Here is a 9719-nt window from a genome sequence, read left to right as displayed (position 1 = left end):
ACATGTGTTCTAAAGGGAACCACCTAGTTGTCCAAGATGCTGCCAGTGTGAAAGGGAAGTAACCCAGCATAAATGCCAGCTAAGCCTCGAAGGTGATGGTACGAAGAAGGGGATGACTCCAAGTCTTGGGGGTTAGCCAGAAGGTAGCCAGCAAAGAGGCCTCTGACCTGAATTAAAGTGCACTAGGCAGGAATCTAAAGATGGAGCAGTAAGAAGGTAAACAAAGGCTTGCCTGTGGGACCATGGAGATCATGGTGTCCCTGGAATTTAGGAAGTTCAGTCAGATAGCTTGGTGGGGAATGGGCAGGGCACTGCGGGAGATGAAGCAAGGAGACCAACAAGGGTGGTACCCGGTGGTGAGCACTCCTGGGTTGCAGAAGGCCTGCAAGCTCTGCAAGTTCTCTGGCATGTTGGGGCCCTATGGTGGGGAACCCCTCTCCAGGCAGAGACCATATAGAGTGTCCTGACCTGGAGCTCCATTCCAAGACTAAGATGGCCCAGAGCAGGGTGGCTCCTGCTGTCCAAAAGGAACCAAGTCCATGCCACCAAACAAAGCAGCTTCCCTTTGCTAAATGAATAGGTGCTAGCCATGCTTAAGATGCCAGTCACACTCCTTGGCACTACTGGTCTCCAGGAGGAGAATGCTCCCTCTCCTGCAGACCTTAACCTGGAACAGACCAGCCATATCAGGTCAGCTGGTCTTGGGTACTACAACCAATGAAAACCAGCTCTGTCCAACTTGATGCTGATTAAAGGATCAGATGCCCAAGGGAACAGATGGGCAGAGATGTTGGCTACATCAGCAGACAATTCCTGCCTAAAACTCCATTGCTGATATTTTGCCCAAAAGTCCAGAGACAAAAAGAAAATGAAGTATATAGGGAAATAGCAGGTGGACATATTAACCTGTCCTTAAAACCCTTTGATGTTGAAGACACCTCCTTCCTAATTTATCAAGATGAAGAGAATGAAGGGTTCACCCAAGGCCTTCTTCAGTCCCATCGGACTGGATGGCTCGCTCTTCCCGAGATGTGACCTGACTAGAGGTGGCCACAACCCACCCTTGAATGTCCTTGCTCCTCACCCCACCCCTCATGGGAGTGCAGTCGTGGGATGAGAGATGGACAGGACCCTAGAAGCCCTTTCAAGTGCTAAGCTCCATCAGCCCCAGCCCAAAGTTAAAACCAACCTGGACAGAATCTGAGATTTGTGCACCAGGCTTCTGGAAGGCAACAATCCTGAGACAGGAGCCCTTTCAGATCACTCATTTTGCTCCCTCCTCTACCCTGAACACAAGGACAAATGTGTGCCTTACAATGGGCCAAGTGAGGTTCCAACAATACCAGAATCTGGAACACTTAGCAGGGAAGTCCTCCCGAAGCTTGGTCAGGATAATTTCACAGAAAAGGTAATTCAGGACCTTAAATGTCTGAAGGCATCTGTGGAATCTCTGATGGAGGAGAAGCAGGGCAGAGTTGGGTAAGAACAGAGCAAGGAGGCAAGACCTGGATCTGCATGCTACCTGGTGTCTGTGGGCAAGTCACATTCTCTGAGCTTTGGTTTGTCCATCCCTAAAATGGGAGAGGTAATAATGACTATGGTTCCCCTTCATAGGATGTTTGGAAGCCTAAATCACAATGGTGCTAAAGCACTTGGGGACTTTTTTCTTAATTTAATTTATTGAGACTGGCTTACCCAGGCTTGCCCAGGCTGGCAGAGTCAGTCTGCTGCTGATAAGCTCAGGGCCCCAGACCTGATTTGTTTCCAACTTGAGCCCTTTGGCTTCTCCTTAACAGCCAAGGGGGCCAGGGAAGGAGAAGCCTGTCTAAGAGCTCACATCCTAGGGCCAAACTTCTTGTGGAACCCCAATGACATTAGGCCTACAGCTCAGGACTCCAGGCCAATGGCTTAGCCTTCTCAATCAGGGATCATGGGCTGGGTACTTTGGAAAGCTCGAGTAGTGAGAACATTCTGCCAGGCCAAAAAGACAAAACTGCAAAACTCTCTCTGCCCTCCTGGAGGGTACTGTGGGGGAGGGGCAGAGAGGACAACAAACAGACACATGCCAATACAAAATTAGACAAAAGCAAAGTTTTACTGGATGTACCACAACATCATCGGTGTGGGGTTTTGGGAAGGGATCTCAGAGACTATTGGGCTCATCTTCTTGTAGCAGAGATGGACAGTGTTTTCCAAAAGACTAAAAGGTTTGCATGGAGGTCCTACATCCCGTAAGTGGCAGAGACAGGAAAGCATCTGCCTTCCAAATGAAATCTAGAACATTTCAAACCAAAGTGAGCTCTAGAGGCCGTTCTCCAGCCACTCTCCAACAAGAAGAGGAGACAGAGTCCGGTCCAGGGGCTACTGTCATCCCACCCCCTATTCATGGCTGGAGGGAAGAGCATCATGGAAGAGGAGCCAAAAGGGCCCTCAGCATTCCTCACAAGCCAAGTTACTAAGAACACGCTGGCTTTCTGAAGGGTAAGAGAACAATAGAAACTACCTGAAAACCCTCAGTTCAGTGACTGACTTTTCCCATCTTTATGAAAAAGTCAAAAGGCCCCCACTGAGAAGAATCCTGGCTGTTCAGCTGCCATTCCAACAACTTTTTCCAGATATCTTGAAAAAAGATCTGTCTATAGTTCACCCTTTCCTTACCATTCTCCATTAGAGTGCCTTAAAAAAGAGACAGAAAGGTGGGGGTAGGGGGCAGCCTCTGCAGCTCTTCTGGGCCACAGATAGGCCGCCAGGCCTGGAAACAGAAAGGAGACGGTCTCAATTGTGTCCTCAGACTGACGTGTTCAACAAAACGCGTTAGTGCCTGTTCGGTCTCAAAAAGAAAGTCGAGGATTCCAGACATCATTGTACAGACAGTGTTCTGCCTCTCAGTGTTAGAAATGCAACAGACCCATGCTTTGCCCCCTCTTCTTCCTCCCTTTTCTCATCATAAGTACTAAAATAGAAAATCCTGTCAAGGCGAGCTACCTCCACTTGGGGGCTCTGAAGCCAAGCATGCTGAGAAAAGGGAGAGGGACTTGGTGGATGGAACCCAGAATCGGAAGAAGTGGCTTCAGACTCACCCTCTGGGAGCCCTCCCTTGAGGCTTTGAGCAAGTCCATTCGACTCTCTCTTCCTCCTTAAATGGGGCTAATACAGGCTGGGCCTTTCCCCCTAAGTCTCAGCAATGCCTCCAGGAACAGACCCCCCCACCCACGCCCCAGCACTCAGGTCATTTTGTCAGAGGTTCCTAGGCCCCTTTTTTGTCTTAGCCCCCTTTTTAGCAGTCCGGTAAAGTCCAAGTTCTCCTTCTCAGTATTGTGTCTATAAACACATAAAATAAAGTGAGGATTGTAAAGGAAACTGATTATAAGAAACTATGGCTTTCTATTTTTTAAAACCATGTTCACAGGCCCAGGTTAAGAAGCCTTTGTCTCCTGTCTTCTGCTCTTCTCCCTAACCTCACACAGCTCCTATGGAGGGCACTGAGCTTGGGGAGGGGGGGTGTCAATCCCAACACCTCCTCCTTATGTTTATTTTCAGGCAGAACCAAGACCCTGATCATCATTTTATCCCACCCTTCAGAGTCAGCAATAGATATAAATAAATCTAAGTAATAAATAAGTTCCCCCCCCCAAAACCTAAGATAATGTCATCAGGATTGTATCTGCTTCTGTTTTTCTTCATGTTTTGGTCACCTAAAACCTTGCCCCTTCTTTCCACACCCTTTGGAGTGATTTTAAGGGGCCAGGGCTAACTCTGAGAATGTATAGGGAACAGTCTATTCCACAGTCAGCCACTTGTTCATAGCTGTTCAGTAGACGGTTTAGTATTTGAATTCTGGAGGGAGGTGAGGGGGGTAGGAAGAGAGGCTCCAAATCAAAGCTAAAATGTGTCTTACTTAACCCCATGAATAGCTGAGAAGTGTAAGATCAATACACTGCACCCTCAAAGAGCACCATGGGCCTATGTGACCTGAGCTACCCAAAGGATCTGTACACAGGGACCAGGTCTTAAGGATGATAGCCCCAAAGGTTCCATCCATCACTATCAATGGATAGTCATTAAATTAATGAGCTAATAGAACCAGAAGGACAAAAGAGTAAAAGAATGGAAACATAAACAACCTTAAAAGGTCATAGGAGTGAAAGTAGATAGAGAGCACTGGCCCTGGAGTCTGGAGGACCTGAGTTCAAATCTGGACTCAGACACTGGATTACCTAGCTGTGTGGCCTTGGGCAAGTTATTTAATCCAACTGCCTTCCAGAATCCAAAAAAAAAAGTTCCAGTCCCCCCACCAACTTGATTATAATAGTCAACTCAGAGAATGTGGAGCAATGCCTGCTTTCTCCTCTAAGAAGAGACTAGGAGATGATGGGGAGCGTTGCTCGCCCCTCAGACATAGTGTGCCTGCAGTGGACTTCTCTGGTTGTTTTTGTCCTTTGTCACAAGAAAGCATAAGACAGAAATGAGGGTCCCTGCCCATCCTGGTCATTCCTGGTTGCTAGAACCGTTGCTTTCTACTTGTGTGACTTTAGGCAAATCCACCCATCCTTCTATATCTCAAGGTGACCTGAGCTCTCTTTCAAGCACTGAAGCTTGAATCCTGACTTTAAAAAGGGCCTATCCTTGCCAGAGGTCTTTATGACCATTTTTATTTACTCCAAAATAGAGCCCAATTGAGTCAGCATCGGCCATGAACAATTTTTATGTAAATTGTTCATGCAGTAATTAAGTAAGTAATAGAATCCAAAAGAAATGGAATAAGGGATCCATCCGGGCATCCCTCATTGATTGGTGAAGTTCTGAGGAATTAAAATGTCTGCTTTATTGTACAATTGTACTTCATTACCATGCTCTCCTTGAAAATAAAGTAATAACAACTAACTGCGTTAGTAATGATGGAAAAGCTTTCTCAGCTTTAAAGAAACCCTTTATTTGCTACTGAAATTTTTATTATTTCCAAATGGGGATGTGCACAAAAATTCATGCCTTTTATTCAGAAGAAGGAAACTTGAGTAGTTTGGAAACTCTGGCCTTCAAATAGATTTGTCAGTGCTCCGTGTTGGTGTTGCTAAGTTTCAGTCGGCTGTTTTTCTTTTCTTTGAAAGTAGATCAAAAAAAGATCTAGAACGTTCTGTGTCCCAAAAGACACTTGGATAGGAAACAGGATGGACTGTCCCCCACGGCCTCCATTCACCCTATCTGCGGAGGCCGGTGGTTGAGCACCAGTCACTGGAGGTTAGAGTTCTTGCATGCACACTGGCTGGATCCAGTTTATGGGTAAAATAAAGTACGGACAGGTGGAAGGCCCACGTACCTGGGTCCAGATTTGGGCCCGTTCCCCCACCTTACCTGCGTGGGAACAGGGACCGAAGAAGAGAAAGAAATGAAGTCGTGGTTGGCGTCATCACCGGCCATGAAGACAGCAGATTTAAATTCCTGACCACTCTGGGCCGCAGATGGGGACTTGGGCAAGTGGAAATGGTCCCTGAGAGGAGGGTGGGACGGGCAGGGGCCCCCCGCCAGGGTCACCCCAGAAAAACCCAGGCCGGGGAAGGCGGAGGCCTCGGCAGGAGGGGGCTCAGGCCGCCCAAGCGGTCAGGCACATACATCCAGCAGAGGTCGGGGGGGGGTCTGAGTGGACAGACAGCGGGGGCCGCCCAGCCGCGGGGAGGGGCCGGGATGGGGGGCTGCCGTGGCCCCGTGTCTGCCGGGGGCCTAGCCCTGTGCCATGGTGGGGGGCTGGCTCTGGCTTCTGCCATCACCCCGCCGGTAACAGGTGCGACGCTCAGGGGGTCGCCCACCGGCGGGGGCTCGGGAGTGACCCTAAACCCAAAGCGGACCCGGCCTGTGAGGGTGGGAGGGCAGGGCTGGGGGGGGAGGCCGCTGAACCCCGAGTCCGGGCCAGGAGAGAGAGGCCTCCACTGGGGGGGGGTCGGGAGAGCCAGAGCCGGGGCCCGCGGGGGCGCTGGGGGCGCCGTGTCACCTGAGGGCAAGGGGGCCTGGGTGGGCACGGTCACCTGGGGGCCGGGCCCTCCCCACCCGGCCCCCCTCCGGCGGAGGCCCGAGTGACGTCGCCCCGCTCCCGGTGACGTCACCCCACTCCCGGTGACGTCGCCCCGCTCCCGGTGACGTCACCCCCACTCCCGGTGACGTCGCCCCACTCCCGGTGACGTCGCCCCGCTCCCGGTGACGTCGCCCCTCTCCCGGTGACGTCGCCCCGCTCCCGGTGACGTCGCCCCTCTCCCGGTGACGTCGCCCCAGGCCCAGCGCAGGCCTTCTGGAAGCCGCGGTCAGTCAGCTCCCGCCCCCCCGCGCCAGCCCCCCATGACTGCGCCCCCCGACTTGTGGAGGCAGTGCCTGCCGGTGGGCGCCCCGGCTCGGGCCTCCCTGGGGCCCCTCCCCAGCCCGCCGGGACACGTGACGCCCCCTTAGCGGTCGGGGCCGGGGGGCCGGGGGGCCGGGGGGGCCGGGGGGCCGGGGGGCCGGGGGCCGGGGGGCCGGGGGGCCTGGGTCCTGGGTCCTGGGTCCGGGGGCCCGGGGGGCCGGGGGAGCCCGGGGGCCGGGGGAGCCCGGGGAACCCGGGGGAGCCCGGGGGTCCTGGGTCCGGGGTCCGGGGGCCCTGGGGGCCGGGGGAGCCCGGGGGTCCTGGGCCCGGGGGCCCGGGGGGCCGGGGGAGCCCGGGGGTCCTGGGTCCTGGGTCCGGGGGCCCTGGGGGCTGGGGGAGCCCGGGGGGCCGGGGGAGCCCGGGGGTCCTGGGTCCTGGGGCCGGGGCCCGCGGCCCGCGCAGCCCCCTCCCTCCCTCCCCTGCCCCGGGGGGCCGCGCACTCACCCCCTGGGCCGGGCCCGGCTCATCTCGGCGCCCCGCGCCCCGCGTCTCCACAGCCTGGCGTTGCTAAGGGCGGGGGGGCGGAGCTCACGTGACCGGCCCGGCCGGCCCCGGAGTCGGGGCTCCCCAGCGCCCTGCAGCCCGGGCCGGGCCCCGCCGCGGCGGGGGGCAGGGGGCGCCTCGCTGCCCCCCGCACGGGCCAGGCCGGCTCCCGGGGCCCCTTCAGCAGGGGGGGCGCGGGGCTGGTGGGGGCCCCCTCCCGCGCCCCCGGCCCGAGCCCCCAGGCGGCCTCCAAGACCCCCCAGCCTCGCGGCTCGGCCCTGCAGCAAGCCCCTGCCCCCCCAGTCATCGGCCCCCCCAGATCCGACCCACGCCGACGTGGCGGCCTCCCTGCCACCCGCCCGCCTGCGCGGAGCTGCGGCAGTGCCCACGGCGGGTGGGCAGCGCGGGGTTCCGGGGATCCCCAGCCGGGGGGGCCTAGTCTTCTGTGACCCCGAAGCTGTGGCAGGAGGCTGGAAGGAAGCGCCTTCGGGTGCGGGCTGGAGGTGCACAGTGGGGGGGTGCCCAGAACTGAGAGGCTCTGAGAAGGTGCCATCCCAGCCAGGCCGGGGCGGCCAGGGAGGCTGCCCTCAGCCAAGAGTAGGAGGGGCTTGTCCATGGGATGCCACAAGGCCAAGGTCAGTGCATCCCAGAGTCACGGGCGTGGGCGACAAAGAGAGCGCCAGAAGGCAGGAAAGGTGGGACCAGGGCTCTAAAAGCACCCCAGCACTTGCTCCTGGAGTCACTGCCCGGTATTGCCTTTGTAGCCACACCTGAACTTGAGGAAGATCAAGCTGACAGCTTTGAGGGGAGGGGAGAAACTGAGGCAGACATCCCCCCAGAAGCCATTGAACTTGATCAGGCAGAGGAGAGAAGGGCACGCTTACTGGGCGGCAGCGGCAGAGGCAGCGGCCACAAGACTGATCAGCTTGAGGGTGAGAGCCGGGTGACTGGAGGGATGGGGCCCTAAGAGTTAGGAAGGATTGGGGTACGTGGAGGCCAAGATGGCCTCATCTTCCTTGACCTTGCTTTCCCATTGAACACCGCTGGGCCCGCCAGGAGTCGCACTCCTGTTCCCTCTTCCCTTGGCTTCTCGGCAGACCTCTCTCTCCTGACTCTCCTTCCTCCAGCCTCTGCTTCATCTTCCTCCTTGCCCCTGAAGGAGCCTATCTTACTCTTGTTCAAACACTTAATGAAGGTCAGAGGCAGGCCTGGAACCTAGGCCTTCTGACCAGGAGCTTCTCCCCTCGGTGGTCCACAGCCTCCCCATCCCTCTTTGACTGGGTCTCCCCATTTGGTGTCAGAGGTAGACATCTGTCTTGCCTATAAAACTGCCCCCTCTCCCTGGCCCATTTCCTTGTTGCCCCACTGCAAGCCTGGTGGCAGGTGTGTGAGCCATCAAGTATGGGGGCAACCAGGGAGGAGTGAAATATTTTGGTGCCAAGTATATGTGTGTTTAGATAGGGGGGTGCTTGAGGGCAGGGCAGCCCCTTCTGCATTTTATTTTATTTTATTTTTTTGGTTTTTGCAAGGAAATGGGGTTAAATGACTTGCCCAAGTAAGTAAGTGTCTGAGGCTGCATTTGAACTCAGGTCCTCCTGACTCCAAGACCAGTGCTCTACCCCCTCCTCCACCTAGCTGCCCCCAGGGCAGCCCCTTCTGTGCAACCAGCTTGAGCTGCCCTGATGCATCAAGATCTAGAAGCAGCCTAGTTGAATCTACCCCTTCCCCTTCTGATCCCTTAGACCATCAACTAACCTAAGCCAATCAATCAATCCACAAGTATCTATTCAGTGCCTTCTATGAACCAAGTCATAGAGAAACAAAAGCCAAAAGGCCCCAGGATTAGTCCTCTCTCTCCTTTGATGCTGTTGCCTCAGTCTACCCAGCTGACTCCCTAAGACTTTCTCAGAATGGCTCACCTAGCTCACCTAGCTCATCTGGGCTAGGGAGCAATAATGGCCAAGTGACTGAAAGAGCTTAAAGTAGGAGGCCACATGTCACAGAGAATCAGTAAATGTTTGTGAAAGACCCGGGAACAGAGACTGAAATCCGCCCCCCCCCATAGGGATCAGAGTTGATGGGGAGGAGATCAACTGGTCCCTTTGAAGAGAAGAGCTGGGAAGTCCTTTGTCACCCTTGAGTAGGAGCACGAAGGATACCATATTTTTTCAGGGGAAAAAAAGGAACCAGGGAAAAAGAGCCTATGGTTATTTCAGAGCGATGGGCCCCACGAGGTCCATTCTGCCCGATGGTGGAGCCTGAGCCTGGTCCAAGGACTTTATCTGCTCCACCTCAGAAGCCATGAGGACTTTATAGAGTTGGCATTTCCCCTGATGCTGAAGCCTTTTTTATGGGTGGTCTCCTCCAAGGAGACTGGGAGCTCTTTGAGAGTGGAGGCTGGGGGAGGTTTTCTATTTGTATCCCCATATGGACTGGTCAATAAATTCTCATTCATTCCTTCATTCATTCACAGTTCCTAAGTTCCCTCATTTGAATGATCAAGGCCTTCTCTTAGGAGGCAGCAAAAGACCCCAGGAGTCTTTGAGAGTAAGCAAGGTCACTTAGGGCAGTCCGTGGGTTGTAGGGAAGGTGGACACATCAGTTCTGCTAAAGAGACAAAAGCAGATTCCTTTGGAACAGCCGAGGTGGATAGTTTGAGCTGGAGCTCCTCCCCATTGATCATTCACTGGCTTTGGCTCCTGTACAAAGTCTCTTGTTGGCACAGTAGGTTACAGCCAAGATGATCATCCGTCCAGCCCTGAGGTCCAACACTGAGCCTCAGTTCCTGTGCAATCACTCAAGCTCCAGGGTAGACAGACAGACAAAATCCTATAGATGAGCCTCCATT

The 9719-nt window shown here is 54.8% G+C and overlaps 1 long non-coding RNA gene across 1 annotated transcript; it reads left to right on the top strand.

Annotated features, from left to right (window-relative positions):
- The first annotated feature begins 7085 nt into the window (after nt 1–7085).
- On the top strand, nt 7086–9337 carry LOC141510908 (uncharacterized). Its single transcript, XR_012475187.1, has 3 exons — nt 7086–7506; nt 7636–7803; nt 8937–9337. It is a non-coding gene; the product is annotated as an uncharacterized LOC141510908 (long non-coding RNA).
- The last annotated feature ends 382 nt before the right edge of the window (nt 9338–9719 follow it).

The sequence above is a fragment of the Macrotis lagotis genome, chromosome 2, assembly GCF_037893015.1.
Source record: "Macrotis lagotis isolate mMagLag1 chromosome 2, bilby.v1.9.chrom.fasta, whole genome shotgun sequence".
Classification (NCBI taxonomy): Eukaryota; Metazoa; Chordata; class Mammalia; order Peramelemorphia; family Peramelidae; genus Macrotis; species Macrotis lagotis.
Note: the sequence above shows the minus strand (reverse complement) of the source record. Positions and strands in the feature narration are given on the sequence as shown.